The following is a 22,118-nucleotide window of genomic DNA, read 5'->3' on the forward strand; positions in this document are numbered from 1 at the left end:
TTCGTTTTTTTCAGTCAAAAGAGCCTCAAGCTCCACCGACTCTCCATCCGATCAACGGGGACCCGTGTCGGATTCGTCTGCGCCCCTCAAGGGTGAAGATTTCGTCGAGCTACGCTTTTGGAGGACTCCAGAAGTTTTCGCAGGCCCGTCCCGGACATGGCCCAGGAGAAGGGAAGCTCGACGCCCGGAAAGCTGTTCAGGGTCTGCCCTGGATGCCAGCTGCAGAACGTCTTTAAGGAGGACGAACACTCCTTTTGTCTCTACTGCCTACATGAGGACAAGACGCACGTGGAGAAGGACTGTGCGTTTTGCGGCAACATGTCAGAGCGGACCATGAAGGACCACCATCAACATCTCGCCAACTGGCTGGAAGGGAAGAGCCCGTCCGGCGAGAAGAAGAGGAAGAAATCCGAGCGGTCTTCTAAGACCTTTGAGGACGCCCCGGCGACGGGGGTCCAACACAAGGCCAAGCACCGCGAGTCCGCTGGCACCGGGAGCGCCGAACGGTCGGGCTCTACGGGCGCCAGGCAGGGCGCACCCTCCCCGGTACCATCAACCACGAGCCAACGCTCTGGGTCGGGTAAGAGGAAGGCCGAGCACCCGGCGAAGCTCCTGGAGAGGCCCCGGTCGAGCTCGAAGGCCCCATCGGAGGGGGAGCGAGGCAGTGTCCCCCCTTCAAGGATAAGGCGGTGAGCGCACCTAAGGTGGTGAAGGCCTTAATCCATCCGGCCAAGGCCTGTATTGAGACTGTCGCGGCGGCCCTGGCTCAGACTGTGGAGGCTACGCCAGTGGTGGCGACCTCGGGGCTCAGTCTCCCTGCCACCTCGGAGGGAGTCCTCTTTTATGCCCATCGATAGGACCCCCGTGAAATCTCCGGCGGAGAAGAAAAAGGGGGGGGGCAGGGTGTCGTCGTAGACTCGGCTTCAACCTCGGAGGAAGAGTTGATCGAGGTCTTAAGCCACGGCCTCGGCGTGGAAGACCGGCCCGTCGGGATGGATCCCGACGCGGGTGAAGACGACATCGTCGAGGGCGCCGACGGGGCCCCTGATGGCCCGTCGGATTCCCCTCTGCCAGCGCCGCAAGACAACTCGGCGGCCATTTTGTTGGCTATACAGTCCTTATGCTCGGAGATAAGGACGAGACTACCGTTGCCAGCGGAGGAACCACTCCCGTCGGGGGACCCAGAACCGGGATCTTCTGGCGTTCCTCCTCCCAAGAAAAGAAGGATTCACCCTCCACCTCCTTTTCAGCCGTCGCGCCCCGTCCAGCCCTCCTCCCTGTCCACGACTCGAGGGGATGATACGGGGACTGACACGGCCGCGACGGGTACGGACGACGAGGTCTACGACGAGGATCTTCCGTCGTCACCTCCCACCAGGGCTTCTCTGCCCGACGAGATTGGATCGTTCCACTCCATGATCGCCAGGGGATCCGAACTTTTCCAACTCTGCCCTGAGGAGAAGAAAAAGGAAGGATTCCTTTATCAACGGCGCGAGGCCAAGAGGAAGACGGTCCTCGCGGTGCCTCTACTGGACGACATTTGGGATGAGGGCCTCGCGCTCCTCAAGAACCCTTCCACGACGCCAGCTAGAAGAGACCGGTACGAAAAGAAGTACCGGGTCCCGGACGCGGCCCCCCTGTGCCTCTGGGCGCAGCCTACCCCGGACTCCGTCGTCTCCGCGGCGGCCAGGAAGAAAGCGGGGGGGGGGGGTGCGGCCTCCACATCGACTTCCCCGCCGGACGGCGAGGGAAAGAAATTGGACTCTATGGGACGCAGGGTCATCTCGTCTGCAGCGACGACGATTAAGGCGGCCAACGCCTTGGCTATCGTGGCCCGCTACGACGGAGCTATGGTACAAACTGGCTCCCCTACTGGACTTCCTACCGGACGACAAGAGGGCGGACGCCCTGGAGATCCTACAGGAAGGTGAGGTGGCGTCGGACCACGCCATCACTATTGCGACGGATATCGCCGATACGGGATTTCGCCAGTTGGGCAACGGCATGTGCCTTAGGCGGCGTGGATGGCTCAAGGCTACGGACTTCCGTCAAGACGTACAGACCAGAGTCCTGGACATGCCGTTCGATGGGAACAACCTGTTTGGGAAAACAGTGGACGATTCCCTTCAGGCCATTAAAGCGGACACGGAGACGGCCCGCTACCGTCAAGCGGCCCGCTTGTCGACTCAGGAGGCCTATAGGGGACGAGGCAAGTCGGGCGGACCCCGCCGTCGTCGCCAAGGAGGTCAAGGCGACAAAGCCTCGTCGAAACAGGAATGAACCGAACGTGGGGTCGGGCCCCCACCGAAGCACCCCGGTGGGAGGCCGGCTGGCGAGCTTCGTCAGCGTGTGGGAGTCCATCTCCACCGACCGTTGGGTGTTGGACGCCTTAGCCCGGGGCCACGCGCTCGAGTTTCAAAGAAGGTGCCCGCGCGTCCCCCCCGTGGCCAGGAAAAAGCTTCACGTCCCACAGCTTCTCCGGGAGGTAAAGGCGATGCTCAGGAAGGGCGCCATCAAACTCGTTCCAAAGAGGCTTCGGGGCTCCGGAGTTTACTCGAGATACTTCCTCGTGAAGAAGACGGGAGAATGGCGCCCCATCCTAGACCTGCGACGTCTGAACAAGTTCATCAAGGCTCAGAAGTTCCGGATGGTCACCCTCCAGCACGTCCTGGGTCAGCTGGAGGAAGGAGACTTCCTGTCGTCGTTGGTTTTGGAGGATGCCTACTTCCATATTCCCATCCAAAGGGGGCACCGAAAATTTCTCAGGTTTGTGGTCCAAGGGCGTCACTACCAGTTCAAAGCCCTCCCCTTCGGACTACGGTCGGCACCCAGGGTTTTCACCAAGTGCCTCGCACCGGTGGCGGCGCAGCTGCGCCGAGAGGGGATCCACGTCTACCCCTACCTGGACGACTGGCTCATCCGAGCCAAGACGAGGGAGCTCGCCGTGGACCACACGGCAAGGACCGTCCAGCTTCTCACGGACCTGGGATTCTCTGTGAACTATGCCAAATCCCACCTGGTACCCGCGCAAGACGCACTGTTTCTGGGAGCGAGGCTCGACAGTGTCCCTTCTGGCCTCCCCGTCGGAGGAGAGGACCAGGGCCATCCTGGGCAAGGTACAACGGATGTTGGTGGCCGACGCGGCCAAGGTGAGGTCCATCAAGTCCCTCCTCGGAATGATGTCTTCCTGCATCTACCTCATTCCCCTGTGCAGGCTCCGGATGCGCCCGTTGCAGGAGTTCCTGGACGCGCGCTGGATCCAAACGACGGGCAGCTTCGAGGAAAGGATCACACTCGACGAGAGTTTCCGACGAGCGATCCGGTGGTGGGGCACCCGCGCGCATCTGACGGCGGGCATGGACTTCCAGACCCCAGCCCACCAGGAGACAGTGACCACGGATGCCTCCCTGGAAGGGTGGGGTGCGCACACCGAAAATCTGCACGCAAGATGCCTTTGGCTCCCGTCGGAGAAATCACTACATATCAACGTCCTAGAGCTCTGTGCAGTGTTTTGGGCCCTCAGATCCTTCCTTCCGTCCCTCAAGGGCAAGGTGGTGAGGATCTTCACCGACAACACCACCACCATGTTTTACATCAGGAAACAGGGCGGAACCAGGTCCCCAGCACTGTCCAAGGAGGCGCAGGACCTGTGGCATTGGGCCGTCGCCCAAAGGATGTTTCTGGTGCCGTTTCATCTGGCAGGGATAAAAAACACCATCGCCGACTCACTCAGCAGGGAGCTGCGCTCGTGCCACGAGTGGGAGCTACGGCAGGATCTAGTGGATCGCCTCTTCCGATGGTGGGGCACACCCCAGATCGACCTGTTCGCTACGGCGACGAACTCCAAGTGCCGGAGGTTCGCCAGCAGGTTTCCCCAGGCGAGGAGCATGGGCGATGCTTTCTCGTTCCCCTGGGAGGGCCTGTTCCTTTACGCGTTCCCTCCATTGCCACTGCTAATCCGGCTCATCAACCAGCTCAAGAGGTCACGGTGCAGGATGATCCTCGTCGCACCTGCGTGGCCGAGGCAGATCAAGCTGCCGGTGGACGCGGATTTACTCTCCAGGGAAGGAGGCGCTATCCTCCACCACGATCCGAAATCGCTGAACTTGCAGGCCTGGCTCCTGCAGCGCTAGAGTTTGGAGGATACGACATACCGGCCGACTGCAGAGAGGTTCTTGCAAAGGCCAGAGCGTCCTCGACTCTTAAATGCTACGGACACAAATGGAAGAGGTTCTCTGTCTGGTGCCACGCACAGAAGATTAACCCTCTACGGATTACGGCTCCCCAGGTACTGCCGTACCTGCTGACGCTGGCCAAAGCTGGACTGGCACACGCGTCCATCAAGATTCATCTTGCTGCGATCTCCCGATACACCAGAACCACGGGGCGGACGTCCTTGTGGTCTCATCGTCTGGTGAAAGAGTTCATGAAGGGACTGTTCAGATCGTTCCCGCCGGTGAAGGCTCCGGCTCCGGCCCCGGCGTGGGAGCTCAACGTGGTGCTGACCAAGCTCATGGGACCTCCGTTCGAGCCTCTGCACTCGGCCCCGTTGAAATTTCTGTCGTGGAAAACAGCGTTTCTTGTGGCCATCACCTCCGCACGACGAGTGGGAGAGATCCAGGCCCTTTCCTGCAAGGCCCCGTACTTGACTTTTCACGACACGAGGGTAGTGCTCAGGACGCACCCCTCCTTCATGCCCAAGGTGCCGTCGGACTTCCACCTCAACGAACCCTTGGTGTTGCCTGTGTTCTTCCCGTCGCCTTCGTCGCCGGCTGAGAGGACTTTGCACTCGCTGGATGTGGCTAGAGCGCTGAAGTTCTACGTGGACCGCACGAAGTGTTTTCGGAAGACGTCACAACTCTTTGTAAATTTTGGGCCTGTCAATCCGGGGAAGGCACTCTCGAAGGCTTCCATTTCCAGATGGCTCTCCTGCTGTATCATGTACTGTCATCGGTTGGCAAACCGACCGCTGCCTGGCCGTCCGAGAGCCCATTCCACCAGAGCGATCGCAGCTACCACGGCGTTCCTTTCTGGTGTGCCCCTGCTGGACATATGCAGGGCTGCTACGTGGAGGTCGACGCACACCTTCACGAAATTCTACTGCGTCGATCGGGATTCCAGGGAGGAGTCCAGGGTCGGCCAAGCAGTGCTGCGCAACCTGTTCGCCTGAGGTGAGCCTGGTGAGGAGGTAAGATGCTTAATGTTGAGTTTGATGTAATGCTTAATGTTGAGCCTTTGCCACCTCCCGTGGTTGTGCATGTGTGTACTGCTATGTATTCTTTATTCATGAGCATGTGAATCCATGCCAGACCCCATGCTGGAGAAGGAACAAGTTACTTACCTGTAACTGTTGTTCTCCAGCATGGGTCTGGCATGGATTCACATGCGAACCCTCCCGCCTACCCATCTGCGGCTTTTCACTTGGTCATACTGCCACTTCTCGTGCTTCCAAATCTGAAGATGGCTGCCAGAGGCAGGGCTTAGGTAGAGGACAGTCATTGGCTGTGGTCAGTATGACGCAGAGACCAGTGATTGGTTATTACTACGAAAGACAGATCAGAAACGAAACTGATACTGGTTTTTTCTTTACCGGGGATTCCCAGCCTGACGGGGAATATTCATGAGCATGTGAATCCATGCCAGACCCATGCTGGAGAACAACAGTTACAGGTAAGTAACTTGTTCCTTGTGCATTCCTCTGATCACTCAGTGCAGACTGTGCATGCTGCCGCTGTACAAGAATACCTGGATGTTCGATGGCCTCAGGGTCCTGGGACGATCGCATCACTCTGATGCAAGACTTCAAACAGAGCCTTCGCTGGCGGTTAGTAAGAGCCCATCTAGTGAAGGGTGCCCCCTTCATGCTACCCACCCACCAAGCCAGCGTCAGGTTGGATGCCTCGCCGGAGGGCTGGGGAGCCCACTGTCAGGACCAGCACACAAGGGGTCTTTGGTCCCGGATATCCATCTACTGGAGTTGAGGGTGATTTGTCTGGGCCCTAAAGTGCTTCCTCCCCTTATTGACAATGAAGGTAGTGCGTGTCTGCACCGACAATACATCATCAATGTTCTATGCCCGCAAACAAGGGGGTTGGAGGGGCGGAACGAAGTCGCTGCAACTTTCCAAGGAGGCCCTGTCTCTCTGGCACTGGGTGTTGCAACACCACATGTTCCTGATTCCACCTCCATCTGCCGGGTGTTCAGCATGCCCTAGTGGACTCCCTCAGCAGGGAGTTGTGCTCCTGCCACGAATGGGAACTACACGACAAGCAACTTCACCTGTTCCAGACACTTCGGGCACTCCGGACATCTTTGTGACCTACAACAGTCGGTGCTAGAGTTTTACCAGCAGATTCCCACATTCAGAGAGCTGGGGGGGGGTGGCACTGCGGGGGGGGGTAGCATTGGGGGTGCAGGGGGGCACCTTTGCATTTCTATAGAAGGGGAAGTTCCTTTATGGATTGCCCTTCTATCCCGCTGGTGGCATGGGTCATCAACACGTTCAGACTAGATTGGTGCAGACTCCAATCTCCTCACCCTCGTCAGCTGATCCTCTCAAGTTGATGAATCCACACCAGGCTCTCCTGACCAGCAACCAGGCTGCAGTGCTGCACCACGACCCAGCCTCACTCAATGGGATGGCTTGGTTCCTGTATTGCTATAGTTTGGATCCTTGTCTCTTCCACAAGACTGCCAAGAGGTTCTGGCTCATGCTAGAGCGCTGTCCACCTAAGCGTGTTACAGAAGTAAATGGAGATGCTTCCAGGTGTGGTGCAAGAATCATTAGTTGCGGCCTCATGCCGTCCAGCCACAGGACATTTGACCTTCTGTGCTATCCCTGGCTCAGGCGGGTTTGGGGCACTCGTCGATCAAGGTGCACTTAGCTGCGTTTTCCAGGTACAACCGATCTCCAGGTGTTCTGTCCCTTTGGTCCCACCGGCTGGTGAAGGAGTTTTTGCATGGGCTGTTAAGGTCTTTCCCACCTGTCCAATGCCCAGCACCCGAGTGGGAATTGAATGTGCTGCTGTCAAGGCTCATGAAACTGCCATTTGAACCCCTGCACAGGCCATCCATCAAACATCTTTCCTTCTAAGTGGCCATAACTTCGGCCAGACCAGTAGGTGAAAGCCAGGCATTTTCTTGCAAACCACTGTATGTAACATTCCACAAGGAAAAGGTCCTGCTACACACTAACCCAACATTTATGCCTAAGGTTCCATCCACCGTCCATCTTAATGAACCAGTGGTCTTGAAACTGTTTTTTGGCATAACGTTTCCGGCAGAACAGACATTGCATTCCTTGGACCTGGTGCATGCCCTAATGTACTGTGATGCACGGAGCAAGTCATTCTGTCTCACTGACCAATTATTTGTGGTGTTTGGCACGACTGGACCGTCGTTGCCTTCACCTTCCATATCGAGGTGTATTGAGGCATGCATTTCCTTCTGCCATCAACAGGCTGGCTGGCCTCCCTTGCGGAGGCCACAGGCTCACTCCACCAAAGCGATGTCTGCTACCTTTCCTGACATCCCGCTGCCTGACATATGCCGTGCAGCTACCTGGAGGTCGGTGCAAACATTCACCCAATTCTACTGTCAACAGGGATTCGGCAGAAAAATCTAAGGTTGGTCAGCCGGTTCTGAGGAAACTTTTTGTGAGGTTAGTAAGTCTCTATTGGTACATTGTGCTTGGAGCTTGCTTCCGCCTTTTCTGTATTGTTTATTAATACGACTTTGTAATATATTCACAACATGCAAACCTATGAAAGATCCAATGCTGGTGAAGGAATAAGTTACTTAACTGTAACTCCTGTTCTCCAGCATTAGTATCTTACATAGATTCACGTGTGACCCTGCCACCCCCTCTGACTCTTCTTTTGGCTCCTACTGTCATTCGTGTGCGCTTGCCAGATCTGAAGGTGGCAGTCTGGGGAGGAGCTAAGTGAGGGTGTTCCAACTGGCTGTGGGCAGTGTGACACAAAAATGACTACTAGAGCACAAAAGTGACTAAGTTTGTTTAAGGGTAAACTGCTCCGTTACCGAGGATTCCCAGCTTGACTGGGAATATTCACAACATGTGAATCTATGAAAGATACCAATGATGGAGAACAGGAGTAATGGGTAATTAAGTTATTCCATCACAGTCATGCCGCTTGTTCTTATGAGATTGTTTGGAACCGCATTAATCCTGTTCGCCCCAGACAGGGCCTGGGGAGCGTGGTATCCTGAGTTGCTGTACATGCCCATCTGCCCTCCGTGGTGCCTTCCGAGGAGAGTAGACTTGCTCTCTGATTCGGAGGGGCGAACCTCCAACCAAACCTCGCCACCCTGAACCTTTCTGCTTGGTTACAATGAGTGGGACTTGTTGGACAATGTCCTCTGTGTTACTTTCAGCTCGAAGGACCGCTATGAAAACCATTAATGCCTGCAGGTGGCATACATTTTTTTGGTGCCAGGAAAGGGACCTGGATCCTTTTTCCTACATCCCGTGTGTTGGAGTTTCTGACATCTTTGTCCCAGGTGGGCCTACATATTGGCACTTTAAAGGGTTACCTCGCCGCTATTTTGGTATTCAACAGGTTCCCCGAACAGGCCTTGTTTTTTTACAGTCCCCACTGTTATGCAGTTCTTTTGGGGTTTGTGTAACCAATTTCCTCCCCGCCAGTTTGTGGTTCCGGCATGGGATTTGAATTTACTTTGAACGTTTCTTATGGGCGCCCTGTTTGTGCACCTTCATTGATGTTCTATTGGATTTTTCATCCTTCGGGTGATTTTCCTGGTTGCCATCACTTCTGCGCGACTGGTGAAGGGTCTCCATAATTCCCTATTTAGTTTTCACCAAAGGGAAAGTGACGTTGAGAGTGAGACCCTTCTTTCTGCAGAGGTTGGTATTTGGTTTCCAGCTCTTGCAGAAGATCGATCTTCCTGTTTTTTTTTTCTTTTTCTTTTTTCTCCACCTCACCCTTAAAAGATAGAGGAACGATTCCATCGGATGGACCCAGTACAGGCCTTTTCGAGGGGATTGGGTCCTCCGACGTATTCTATATCTATGACCGTAATCACCACAGCTATGCTGCTTCGGAAAATCTTTCTGCGTCCTGCGTGGATGACGTCGATACGCTGCCCTCGAGGACCTCCTCCGACAGCCGACGTTACTGGATGTTATAAGTAGGACACACAACGCCCGTAGCCTCAGTTCCGTTTTTTCTGCGAACGTGTTCGCTTCGGGAATCTCGGCGCGCCTCGACTCTTTGGAGTTTCTGTTGAATTTTCGGTTCTTCGGAGCCTGTTCTTTTTGTGAAGTTTACCCTTCATGAAGATGTCTATCTCGTCTTCCACCCCGCATCCGGGCTTTAAGAAATGCGGGGACTGCGGGTCCAAGATGTCGGTGACTGATTCGCACAACGCCTGCCTCTAGTGCCTCAGGGAGGCCCATGACACGGATGACTGTGTCGACTGCCAGTCGCTCACGTCCAAAGCCTTTCGGGAGCGCAAGAACAAATTGTCGTTGGGTAAGGTGTCCAAGCCCCAGAAGTTGAGGTCTGCGGGGCTTTCGACGGACGATTCGAGGGGCGACTCTCCGCGTTGTCGTCGGTAGTCCAGTGGGTCTCGCTCCCACCAAGCATGCGACACCTGAGGAATGGGCTTCCTTCGTGAAGAAAATGTTAGCAATTCTCGAATCGCAGGGCACCGGTCCGTCCGCGCCTCCGAGTGGGGTCGGTCGTGATCGGTCAAGAGACACCGCTCGTACGCCTTCGGGCTCGGGTGCTCGGCACGATTCGTGGGAGAGGTCCCGCTCGGACAAGGGGAATCATTCTCGTCATGCCTGTTCCAGGACCTCGACACGCTCGAGACCGCATGAACCTGTGAAGTCTTCGAAGAAGACATTGACGCCTGTGGCGCCGAGGTCGTCGACGGACTCTCTCGAGGCTCCGCCTCCAAGATGCTGCACCAGCCTTTCCCAACGTCGTCGGCGCCCAGGATGAAGGACACGCTCGGGGTTCCGCCTTCGAGGCCTGTGTCGATGCTGTCGACGTCTATTCTCTCGGCGCCGATTCACTCGACGCCCTCGATGCCTTTTGAGGCTGTCGACGGGGCTACCCCGAGGCTCGGTGGAACCCCCAAGAAAGGTTCTGGCCAAGGTCAAGCATGGCTTTGGTTCCCATTCTGTGTATTTTTCCCACCATCTTGAGTTTATTTTGGATGAGGGCTCTGATGGCACGGTTCCTGTTGCGGTGCCGGACGAGATTCTCTTGGGCCACAGCCAATTTGAGGACCTACAACAGTCACTGCACGATGCCAGTGGGCTGGACACCTCTCCGGAGGTGGAGTTTTGTAGGCCTGAGCCTGGCACTCATGCCGATTCTTTGTACCGGCGCCTTATGTCAAGGGTCACCGAGTACTTAGGAAGGTCTGCTCCAAACAAACTCTTCAGGAAGGACAAGTTCAAGATGGTTACTCTCTCTCAAGTCCTCCAGGCCTTTCAACTTCAGGACTGGTTGGTGTCTCTCGACCTCAAGGACGCTTATTTTCATGTGCCGATCCATCCAAAGCACAAGAAGTACCTGAGGTTCGCAGTTGCCGACTTGCACTTTGTTTCGGGTCCTGCCGTTCGGATTGACCTCTGCCCCGAGGGTCTTCACCAAGCTCATGGTAGTGGTGGCAGCGCACCTCAGGAAAGGGGGGGGGGGAGATTCACATTCACGTCTACCCCTACCTGGACGATTGGTTGATCAGGGCGCGCTCTCCCGAGCAAGTCCTGGATCATCTGTCGGTCACCTGCCACTCCCTCCACAAGCTGGGCTTCTTCCTCAACTTAAAGAAGTCCCATTTGACACCAACTCAAAGGCTTCAGTACATTCGGAGCTGTGCTCGACACATCCCTGGGGCAGTGTTTTCCTCCCAGGTGAGGGCTCATCACATTCAGAAGATGGTGCACAAGTTTCAACTTGCCCAGACTCTCCCAGCGTTCAAGTTCTTGAGACTGCTCCGCCTCATGGCATCCTGCATTCTTCTGGTGCCAGAGGCCAGGTTGCGGATGAGATCTTTGCAATGGGCACTCAAGCTCCAGTGGTCTCAGTCCTCCGGCAGGATGTCGGACCCTGTTCAGGTGCCGTCTTCGGTCGCCCAGGATCTTTTGTGGTGGGCCGACGAAGGCAATCTGATGAAGGGGGGCTCCATTTTGGCTGCCCTGGCCGGAGGTGACGATCGTGACGGACGCATCCCTCACAGGATGGGGAGTTCATGCCAACGAGTTGACACAGCGCTCGTTGGTCTCCGTCGGAGTCCAGACTCCATATCAATCTGTTGGAGCTGTGGGCCGTCAGGCTATCCTTGAAGGCTTTTCTGCCGACTGTGCGAGGAAGGAATGTCCTGATCCTGACGGACAACCTGGTGGCCATGCACTACCTCAACAAAAAGGAGGGGCAGGGTCACTTCCTCTGTGCAGGGAGGCGATGCAGCTCTGGTTTTGGGCAATCCAGCAGGAAGTTTCCATCTCGGCAGTTCAACTGGCAGGAGACGAAAACGAGACGGGCGCTCTGAGCAGGCAGAGCGCGATCTCTCATGAGTGGGAGTTGGCTCAGGAGATTCTCCTGGAGATCTTCGCCCTTTGGGGACCCCTCAGGTGGATCTCTTCACCTCCAGTGTCAACCGGAAGTGCGAGAGGTTCTGCTTGCTGGAATTTCCTCCAAAAGGAGCCTTAGGCGACGTGGTGGAGTGGTCATTCCCACTGCTGTACGCATTTCCTCCAGTCCCCGTCATCCCGCAAGTACTGCAGAGGTTACGGAGGTTCGGTTCCCGGATGATCGTCATTGTTCCGGCGTGGGCCTGGAGGACGTGGTACCCGGACCTTCTCGACTTGTCCATCTGCCCTCCACATCGTCTTCCCTACCGAGACGATCTGCTCTCAGTGGAGGGGGGTCAGGTTCTCCATCCAGAGGTCTGGTCCCTCAACCTTCACGCTGAAAGTTTGAGGTATAAGGATTGGGACCTCCCTGAAGACGTGATGGAGGTGTTGCTTTCGGCCAGAAAGCCCGCAACTAAGTCCCTGTACCGTTGCCGTAAGTTCTGCGACTGGTGCAGGGTTAAGAATGTGGATCCTTTTGCATGTGAAATTCCCATGGTTCTGTCTTTTTTGCTTTCTTTGGCCCACAGGGCCCTTCAAATGGGTACCATTTAAAGGTTACCTGGCGGCGCTGTCCATATTTAAGCGCTCGTCTGAAGAGTGTTCCTATTTTAAAATTCCTTTAATTTCTCAGTTTCTGAAAGTGCTCACTAATGTGTTCCCTCCGTCACCTTTCCAGGTGCCCGGTTGGGATTTGAACCTTGTTCTCAAGTTTCTGATGGGTGCTCCGTTTGAGCCTTTGCATTCATGCCTTTGAGACTGTTAACTCTTAAGACTATTTTTAGTTTCGGTCACTTCCGCTCGCAGAGTGAGTGAGATACAGGCACTTTCATTTAAGCCACTCTTCACTGTGTTTCATAAGGACAGGGTTGTCCTTGGAGTTCGTCCTTCCTTTCTTCCGAAGGTGGTGTCGGAATTTCATTTAGGCTAGAAGGTTTTTCTTCCGGCATTTTATCCTCCTCCACATCCTGGTAAGGAAGAGGAGTGGCTCCATAGGCTTGATCCTAGGAGAGCGTTAAGCTTTTATATTTCACGCATGTCCCGGGTCAGAGTGGACGATCAGATCTTCATTGGTTACGCTGGAAAGCGTTTGGAACAAGCTGTGACGAAACAGACTTTGTCTTGCTGGATTATTTTGGCTATCTCCAAGTGTTAGCGCTTGGCGGGTAAGGACCCACCGGTCGGCTTACGGGATCATTCTACCAGGGGTATGACTTCCTCTACTGCCCTGCAGAGGGGTGTTCCTATTCCTAACATCTGTGATGCAGCCACCTGGGCTTCGTTACATACTTTTGTACGTCACTACTCCCTCGATTCCATCCGGGGGCAGGATCTGGCATTTGGCAAGGCGGTCCTTTACTCCGCAATTTGATTGGGCATGCTAAATTTGTTTTCTAAAATTCTTTTCCCTACCTCCTTGCATTGGTACTGCTTTGGGAGTCTGTCATAGATATGGAATACGTCAGAGGACCCAATCCCCCTCGAAGAACAAGTTACTCTCTTACCTGGTAACTTTCTTTCGATGGGATGGTCCAACGACTTATTCCATATCGCTCCCTCCCTACCTTCCCAGCTACAGAATTTCTTATGCGATTGCAGCTTAAGTTTCCCCAAGGCGTTGTGTGTCAGACTGGCAGAAGACTGGTGGCACACGTTCTGGGAAAAAAACTACAACTGAGGCTATGGGCGTCGTGCGTCCTACTTATAACATCCAGTGACGTCGGCCGTCGGAGGAGGTCCTCGAGGGCGGCGTATCGACTTCGACGCAGGACGTCCTCCCCCCTCCTGGTTTACAAATTGCTTTGGGAGTCTATCATAGGTGGGGAAAGAATCCGTTGGAAAGACTTGCCTCTGTGTAATGTGTTTTCTGGTGGATGTTCCTTTCATAAATTAATCACCCTCCCTACCTGCCCCTCTTTGTAGGAAGCTAGTACACCTTAGGTTTTACTGTCTCTCAGCTTGAGTGCTAGGGAATAAGGGTTGAACTGTGCCGCTTTTATATACTGACACAAACGTCCAGTCCAGCGCCTTAAGGTGTCATACTTAGAGCTGACTCAAAGCCTCTTTGCGCCCCATGGCAGAGGAAACTTTTCCGGAAATCAGCTGTGCTTGGGTAGGGATATCTTGGATGAGGAATTCGTGGGTGGCACATCCATCAGAAAGAACATTACCGAGAGATGTAATTTGTTCTTCACTTTAGGGTGATGTGTGTAGTCCTAAACATGCAAGACATCCATAATGAGGCAGTCTTTCAGTACTGTTGGTCTTATGGACTGATCAGTTCCCCCTTAAGAATGAGGACAAAAACAGTAAGTAAAGCAGCATGCTTTTTTTTTTTTTTTACCTCCATTCGTGTCAGGAGTCAAACCAAAGCAAAAATGAAGGGTGTCCCTTAGACATTTGAGAGGAAAGCTGCAAAAATAAACTTTCCTAACCCTCCTAATGGGATGCCTATTTTTTTCTTTTGTAGAGATCATGTGCACTAGTTCTTGCTATATCTAGGCAAGTAAGACAGCATTTCTATTTTTGGGATTCTATTTAGAGCCCCATAAACATTTGCATGGCTGACATGTTTTGTCGTCAGAGGGACTTCCACTGAAGTCACCCTATTTCTATTTTCTATTTCTATGTGCTTGTAACGTGCCGAAAGCCCGCAGGCATCAGGGCGCGGGGAATCGAAGATAAGATTTGCATGAAAGGGTGGAAGTTTTAGGTACTAGATTAACCATAGCTATGTCTAGTGGGTGCCCTATTGCCTTGGAAACTTACTGAAATAAGAATGTTTTCAAAGATTTCCTAAAAGTGATGTAATTTCCTTCCTGTCTAAGGGTTGCTGGGAGCCTGTTCCAAAATTTGGCTGCCCTGACCGGAAGAGCTCTGCCTCGACCCGCTGGCCGTTTAGCCTCCGGAACCATGAGGAGGCCTACATTTGCTGATCTGAGGCTTCTCTTTGGCATATAGAGCGAGAACATTTCTTTAAAGTAGGTTGGAGCCACTCCAAAGAGGCATCTGTGGGGTATCAGGTAATATTATCCCCATATATATGGTCGCCGTAAATGATATCGCCAGGAAAAGGTTGCGGCGTTATTATATGGGTGACCACATATATATGGGGACAGGGTCAAAAAAATTTCAATAAAAAAAAAAGAAAAACAGTTTGGGGGTTGCAGGGATGTCTCCCGCATGTTCCATGCAATAATGTCGCCACAAAAAAACGGCAATTTTTCGGCGTCATTCTTGCATGGTGAGATTTTTGTGGCGACATTATTACATGGAACCATCTGTGGACAATCGTCATGGCTTTAAAATGGACTCTCTTCTATTCTAAGCCAATGAAGATCCTTCCTTCCTGCTGATATGTGCTCGCCGTATTTGGTTTTCTTAACTATACGGACAGCATCATTCTGTAGGACCTGACATCTCTGTAGTTCCCTCTTTGTGGCTCCCATTAGCAAAGGATTACCATAATCTAGGTGGATAGTAAAATTGCCCTTGTGGTGATTGCGGTATTTGCTTTGTTAATGATGGGTCTGATGGCTTTTAAGAGGCACAAATGAGCATTGTTTTTAGCTAAGTAGATGCTTCCACCATCATCCCCAGTGTTTTAACTTGTGGTAGCACTGAGATGGTGGCTTCTTTTATAGCAAAATCCTTGTATTGTGCTCCTAATTTAAATCTTGCTTGACGCGAACCAAAGATCATAAGTTCTGCCTTGTTGTTATTAAGACACATCCAGTGTGTCTGCATCCAGATGTCAATGACCTTATAGACCACCTCTATTTTGGCACGATCTGTAACATAATCTCCTGTTAGTTCGAAGACAAGCTGTGTATCATTGGCGTAGTTTGTGAAAAATACACTGATGCTTTCCAGTAAGTCACAGAGGCTTTGCATGTATAAGTTAAATAACAATGGAGACAAACTAGCTCCTTGAGGGACTCCAAACAGGATAAGGGTCACTTCTGAAAATGTATCTCCCCAGTGAATGCTTGCCTTACTGTCGTTCAGGAAAGATGGTAACCAAGCCAGTGCTGATGAAGAGCACCCTGCAAATGTATCTAGTGCAGCTTGGAGTGAATGGTGGTCAACCGGGTCAAACACCACGCTGAGGTCTAGCAGCATGAGCAGCCCCGATTTGCCCTTATCTATCAACTCCAGCATGTGTGATTGTAAGTCAAGCATAGCTGACCCGGTGCTGTGTGCTGCTCTAAAACCCGATTGCTGCTGTGGAGCATCTCATGAGTCTCCATGTGTTTTTACAACTGGTTTGTAGCGATTTTATCCAATATCTTCAAGATAAAGTTCGAATTGGTTATGGGACGTAAGTTACTTGGATCTTTAGGGTCCAGACCCGCCTTCTTGTCCAGGGGAGTTATTGTGACAGCTTTAATGGTTTTTGAAACTATTCCCTCTATAAAAGAGGCGTTGATTATTCTAGTAAGAGTAGGTGTGAAAAGTTTTTTGTTATCCAGTGCGATCTTTGTGGGGAGTGTCTTTTCCGCATAAGAAGTTGGTTTCATTTTGGCCAACAGCAGACAAAAATCCTCCTCCGTGATAGCAGCAAAGCTGAAACTTTCTCTACTTTCAGATGGAGGGTTTTCTATGGGGAAGGTTTCTGAGCTTGTGATGTCACTTGCCTGGATGATATTGTTTCTGGCTTTTAAGATTTTGGCAGCAAAAGCTTCTTGCACTCTATCGCAGTCTTCTTTAGAGGGGTTGTGGGGTGGTGAGAGTACCTTGGGTTTTTCAATTGCCTTAAGTATTTCGAAAAATTTGCTGGTTGAATTTGCGTCTGCCTCAATTTCTTTATTGTAATAGTTTGATTTTGCTTCTTTTACTGCCTTTCTATACTTCTTGTCTATACGTTTCCAATCTTCTCTGTTTTCTTGGGTTTGGTTCCGTTGCCATACTCTTTCCTTGGCGCATTTGACTTTGTTTATTGATTTTGTTATTGTACCATTTACATTGGTTGTTTTTCCTGACGGACATGTTTTTCATTCGGGCATGCTTGTCTACTAGCTTTTGCAAATATGTGGTGTATTTTGATAATATGAGCTCGCTGCTATCATTTTCTGCAAATGCCTCAAAAATTTGCTGTAGACATGGTTTTAAAAGCTCGGGCCCTAAATTCTTGAAATTTCTGCTCCAAAATTTTACATGAGGGTTCTCCTGGTTTTTAGGTGGTGATTCTAGTATCTCGAAGGTGACCAGACTATGGCCAGACCAAATGCAGGGCTCTGAGACCTGTGCTGACTGCAGGTTGTTTGTACAGATCCAGTCCAGCTGATTTCCTTGAGGTGGTGTGGGTTTGTTGTTTGTGGAAACCCGTATTGTTCAAGGTACTTTCCAAGGCCATAGCCTCTTTATCTACTGGGTTCCCCCTCCACCTATTCATGTCACCCACTAATAAGGTGGAGCAATTTACCGAGACTAGCTTGCTGATTAGAACAGGATTCTCGTTATCCAAATCCGACATTAGGGAAGGAGGTCTGTATACCACGTTGATATTCAGACAGGTGTGTGGGTCAGCTTTAGTTGAATAGTCTCACAGCCTGTGCATACAAAACTTGCTTTGAAAAGTTGTATAGCCTCTTTGGCTATTACTGCCACGCCTCCACCCTGTCCATTATCTGTTTTTATTATACAAGATATATCCCTCTGGGACAGCATTTAAGGCTACTACCCTGCCATTGTAACTGACTCAATTTGAGTATGCGGTCCTCGGTCTTCAACCACTTTATGGGTGCTTCCTAGGCACCCCATTTCTGCTCTATTGTGATTCTAGCACCCTACATTGGTTTTAATTAGGCTGGTGACAGCTGTACTTCAGTTTCAATGGACATATGTCACATCTTGTGAAATATCCTCATATATGCAGTCAGCGCCGGAAACTTTTCAGAGCCACCAGTTGGTGTCTCGTCTCTGATCTCAGACTCCTTCTAGTTAGCCCCTTCTTGTGCTGGGATGACATCATACATTTATGTATAGAGCAGTCAGCACTACTTTGTCTGCTGTTTTTCAGTGACAAAGCTCAAAACTTTAACTTTGAGGTCAATGGTTGAATCGTTAAGATTTTAACAGATTGACAACATCGGGCTTCAAGGCCCTTAATGCCGGTCTCCTATCCATGTCTGCTCTCCTCTGCATATCCAGATCGGCATTTGTGTCTTTTATGTCTCATGGAGTTCTGATAAGATCAGACCATGATGCCTTACGCAGTCCGAGAACTGGTTGCCAGACTGTCGTCTTCCAGGACTGCTTCAGAGAAATACTCTGGTGATACTCCAAGAAAGACTTGTCCCCAAGCTCTACTTCCCCGATTGTCATTTGAGATCTGAGGACTGGGAAAATGGAAGGAAAAAGAAAAAAATGGCATCACTCTGAGGGCTATTCATCTATAGCGTATTACTTTCCCTTTTCCCAAAAACAGAGCTGTTGGAGTCTGGTAAGAAGCTTGTCTTTTCCACTTCTTCCACCCCAGTAGAAGTGGTGCCGTTTAGCGATTCATTGTTAAGATATTTAGAAAATCCGCCTGAAGGGATGAAAAATGTGCTCAATTTGAGATATTAAAGGTAAGCGTCCCCAATTCATATCAGAACTTTGGCCCAGCTGAGAAAGAGAATGTCAGTCTGTAAAGACGCAAGTGCCATTGATGCTGACAACTTGGGAGTCATCGTCTGATGCAGAGGAAAAGGAAAGCCTTTAGCCTCCATCTCTAAAGCACCAGTGCCATTGGAGCCAACTGATCACTTCAGGCCTTGTGCCGTTGAAGCCCGGTCTATTGGTTTGCAGATGGTTGATTGACATTGAGTCAGTTTTGGATACATCCGAGTCTGATTCTTTGTATAAGCCTTGGTGAAGAATTGCACAGTTGTAGGGATTTACTGATATATTTGAATAATTGGAACAAGAGGAAGCTCCTACAGGGCTTCAGTTTTTCTCAGACATACCAAGGTTATCTTGGCAAGTGCAATTTGTGGACAGTATCTATTGATTACTTATTGCAATTAAAATAAAGCATTCAGGAGGCAAGTGGCTAGTCAATTCCCCATAATCAGAATTTGAACTTGTCTTTTCACTCTTGGGCACAAACGTTGGCTCATATAGGGCTGATGTTTCCAGAGCTATTGATTTGCTAAACCTCGGTTCTTTGAGAGGAGGTTCCTGTGCATGGTATTATATACACCCTAAAGCCAACAACATAGTTACGGTTTACTTGATTTTTATCACCCCTACCTCCAGAGCCTTACCTCCAGCCCCCCAGGGGAGTGTCCATGACCCCTCTAACTGGGGCTATGGTAGCAGTAGGGTTACGGAAAAGCATGTACCCGTCACTTTAAAACAGTAAAGAGGGCAGGCAACAACCCCTGCAGTAGGCAGCTGCTCTCAATTGCCAACACAGGAGAGGTTTAGCAATTTCTCATATATATTTGATGGTCCACTGCTCACACATCCAGTAACCCTTCATATGGCCATTAAGACATGAACCAAACATAACTCATCAAACACAGTAGTTCAAATAGATGTCCCACATTAATATTCATGTTCAAATACTTGTCACTCTGTAAGTAACACTTCTTAAACTCTACTGTAAAAAGAATTGAGAAATTGATAAACGTTGCCCTTTATTGTTGCGACTATACACTAAACATTTAAAATGCACAAAGTTATTAATAAAAAGGCTGAAATCGTTCTCATTGCCTGTCCCTCAAATGAAGACTAAGACTGATCAACTTTCTCCAGGAAATCCTAGACATCTTAAAAACCAACTACCTTCCTTACCCAGTTGTGACATCTAGCTTCACAAATAATGCTAGGTAATCGGGACCTGCCTCGCCAAATCATGAGCAATCTCATAGAAGCAGCTGCTTCAATCAATACTTAAATAACTTTGTCAATGTGACATCAAATGAAGGGCAGAACAAACACCTCATACTCACTAACTGTAGAGGACCGCGCAATGAGGGCTGGACAGGATTGGCCTGGAAAAATACACAATCCAGGGAAAATGGAAAAAAAAAACGAATGCTCCATATTAGTGCTCCATGAGCTTTTCATCTGAAATGCATCACAAATATGGTAAAATGCTTAGAAAAGAATTAAATAACATTGGGCTTACTGGTGCCAGCATATAGCCACTCCAGAATAAGGTGTCTGCTCTTAGGCTGTGAGCTGAAGTGCCTTCGGGTAGAAAAAACACATTTCTTTCCCTAAGCAGCTCAAAAAGAATTCAAGTTCTGCTAAAAGATGTTTCAAAATGGCCAACATCCAGTTTTGTGTTTCAAAAATCCAGTAAAATAATTGGGAGGGAGTTGACCCCTCCCATCTGGTAACCCTTGCTGCTCTTGCTCTCCGTCCAGCCATCTGCCTCCCGGTCTTCCTGCTTTACCACCCGAACAGCTGTGTGCAGGGGCTGAGCTTATTGCGTTAATCATTTTGGGCTGTCCATTATTCCATGTCTTTAATTCCCATCTTTGGTTCATTAGCTGATTTGTTTTTTATTTTTAGAAAAATGTTCGTTAAACACATTTCTTTTGTGCAAGGAAGGACACAAGCGTCATCCGCCACTAGGAATTGTTACAATAAGTGTTTTAGCTGACCGTGCTTTTTCTTGTGTAAATATTAGCCAAGGACAATGTCAATTGACAATACCAATCCTTCCAACAAAGGCCAGCGAACTACAGAATTGTGTTGAAAATTACAGAAAGGGCTGCATTTGGTAGTTTGCAGTGTTTGCTGCTTTATAGGTTTTGTATTTACATCGCACTATGCGTTTAGCAAGAAGGGTTGGTCTGTCAATCGGACCACATGAAGTGTTGTTCACCACAAGAAAGTTCCAAACCGTTTTCTTCTGTTATTCAGGATACAGTTTTGGTGCATTGACAAGTTCACTGCTACTTGTCACGACAAAATAAAACTGATGATCAGGATGAACCCAGGACCAAGGATGTAGAGAACAGATGTGATCCCTGTACCGGTTTCCAGAGAAGTCCAAAAAACATTTCAATGGATTGAAGGAAGCAACTTTGTCATGATGCCTACCTCCAAGGAGCCAGACAGGGCCCGGCACCCTCAGAGGCAGGCAACATGTATACTAGGGAAGTCCTAGCCACCCCAGATAGGGGCTCTTTGGACTCAGTCCTGGCGCCGTTGGCGTTAGGCTCATAAGGGATAAGTCCTGGCACCATCGGCGCCAGGCTCCTACAAGATATGGAAGGAATAGTGTTTGGTGCAAACTTACCTGGCAGACCATGCTGCAATTTCCTTACCTGGCAGATCATTCTACAACTTCCAGATGAAAAAGGAACTACTTAACCACACGGGTGTGGCTGGTGGGAGGATACATACCTTCAGTGGAAGGATACATACCTGGGACTACTTGAAAGACTATTTAAGCCACGCCCAGACAGTAAATCACGCTTCGCGTTGTTCTGCTCATAGCAGCTGGACGCTCACCGTGCCTGCTCCTGCTCCAGTCCTCGACCACGCCTGCCAGCATCCTGGAAACACCTTAGGATAGAAAAGGGAAGAAGAAACTGGTGAAAACTAACCTTACCTGTTAAAGCTGCATTCTGTATTCAGCGTGCCAACGTTCCTGCAAAAAGACGACATTTTAAATACTCACCGCGTCGCATACATCTCGGCGCACTTCTCTTACCTGCACGTGGCGCCTTCGGCTCTGCGACGCCCATCCGGATCTCCTGCAGCATTCCAGCACCTACGGGGAGACGAAGAGAAGAAAGCAAGGTGAGAAGGGGAAAATAACCAAGAAGCACTTACCTGCCAAGCTAATTCTTCTTACCTTCGGGTCGATGCCATTCCTTGGGCATTTCAGCACCCCGGCCCCTATGGGGAAAAAGCAAACATCACACTAGTGAATGCAAGAACCGTAGCAAACTAACTATTTAAAAACTTACCTGCTTACAGGTCGGACTCAGCTTCTGCTTCGTGCTGGCTCCATTTCTCCGGCATTCTCGAACTCCGGCCCTTAAGGAAAAAGACAGCAAAAGACAGTAGTGGGCCTACACCAAAACTCACCTGAAATCAGGTTTTCGACGGAAACCGCCTTCAGCCCGGAGTCTTCCATTACCTGCAAAAGAGAAGAGGAACAGTTTAGACTCAAGCTTGCCATAAACATTTACGGTACTTACCCGAACAGACAAGCTAACTCGAACTTACTATCTAGTGACGTAACTGGATCCCAACGCGCCCCTGCATCAGAAGCAGGATGGAGAGCTCGCCTTTTCAATCCCTAAGGTGAGTCTCCACAGGGAATTACAGAAGGGTTGCAAGGAGGGTGAGAAGGAACGGGAGATCAACACAAAACCCGCAGAGTATTAACCCTTCCTTTTCGCTCACAGAAGGGTATTCATCCGAGCCAGACAAGCCATATTTGGGAACCCAGCCCACTCCATCTTCAGGGTGCTGAACATCTCCTTCGAAGAGGCCACTGCCGTCCAGACCACGCCCGCGCCTCCGTGGAAACCAGGTG

At 50.7% G+C, this 22,118-nt stretch overlaps 1 protein-coding gene across 5 annotated transcripts in view; it reads left to right on the plus strand.

Moving 5' to 3' along the window:
- BIRC6 (baculoviral IAP repeat containing 6) overlaps positions 1 to 22,118 on the plus strand; it is a 3,097,233-nt gene that overhangs the window by 862,374 nt on the left and 2,212,741 nt on the right. The window lies entirely within an intron of this gene.

Source organism: Ambystoma mexicanum, chromosome 4q, assembly GCF_040938575.1.
Source record: "Ambystoma mexicanum isolate Mex_15411 chromosome 4q, UKY_AmexF1_1, whole genome shotgun sequence".
Taxonomy (NCBI): domain Eukaryota; kingdom Metazoa; phylum Chordata; class Amphibia; order Caudata; family Ambystomatidae; genus Ambystoma; species Ambystoma mexicanum.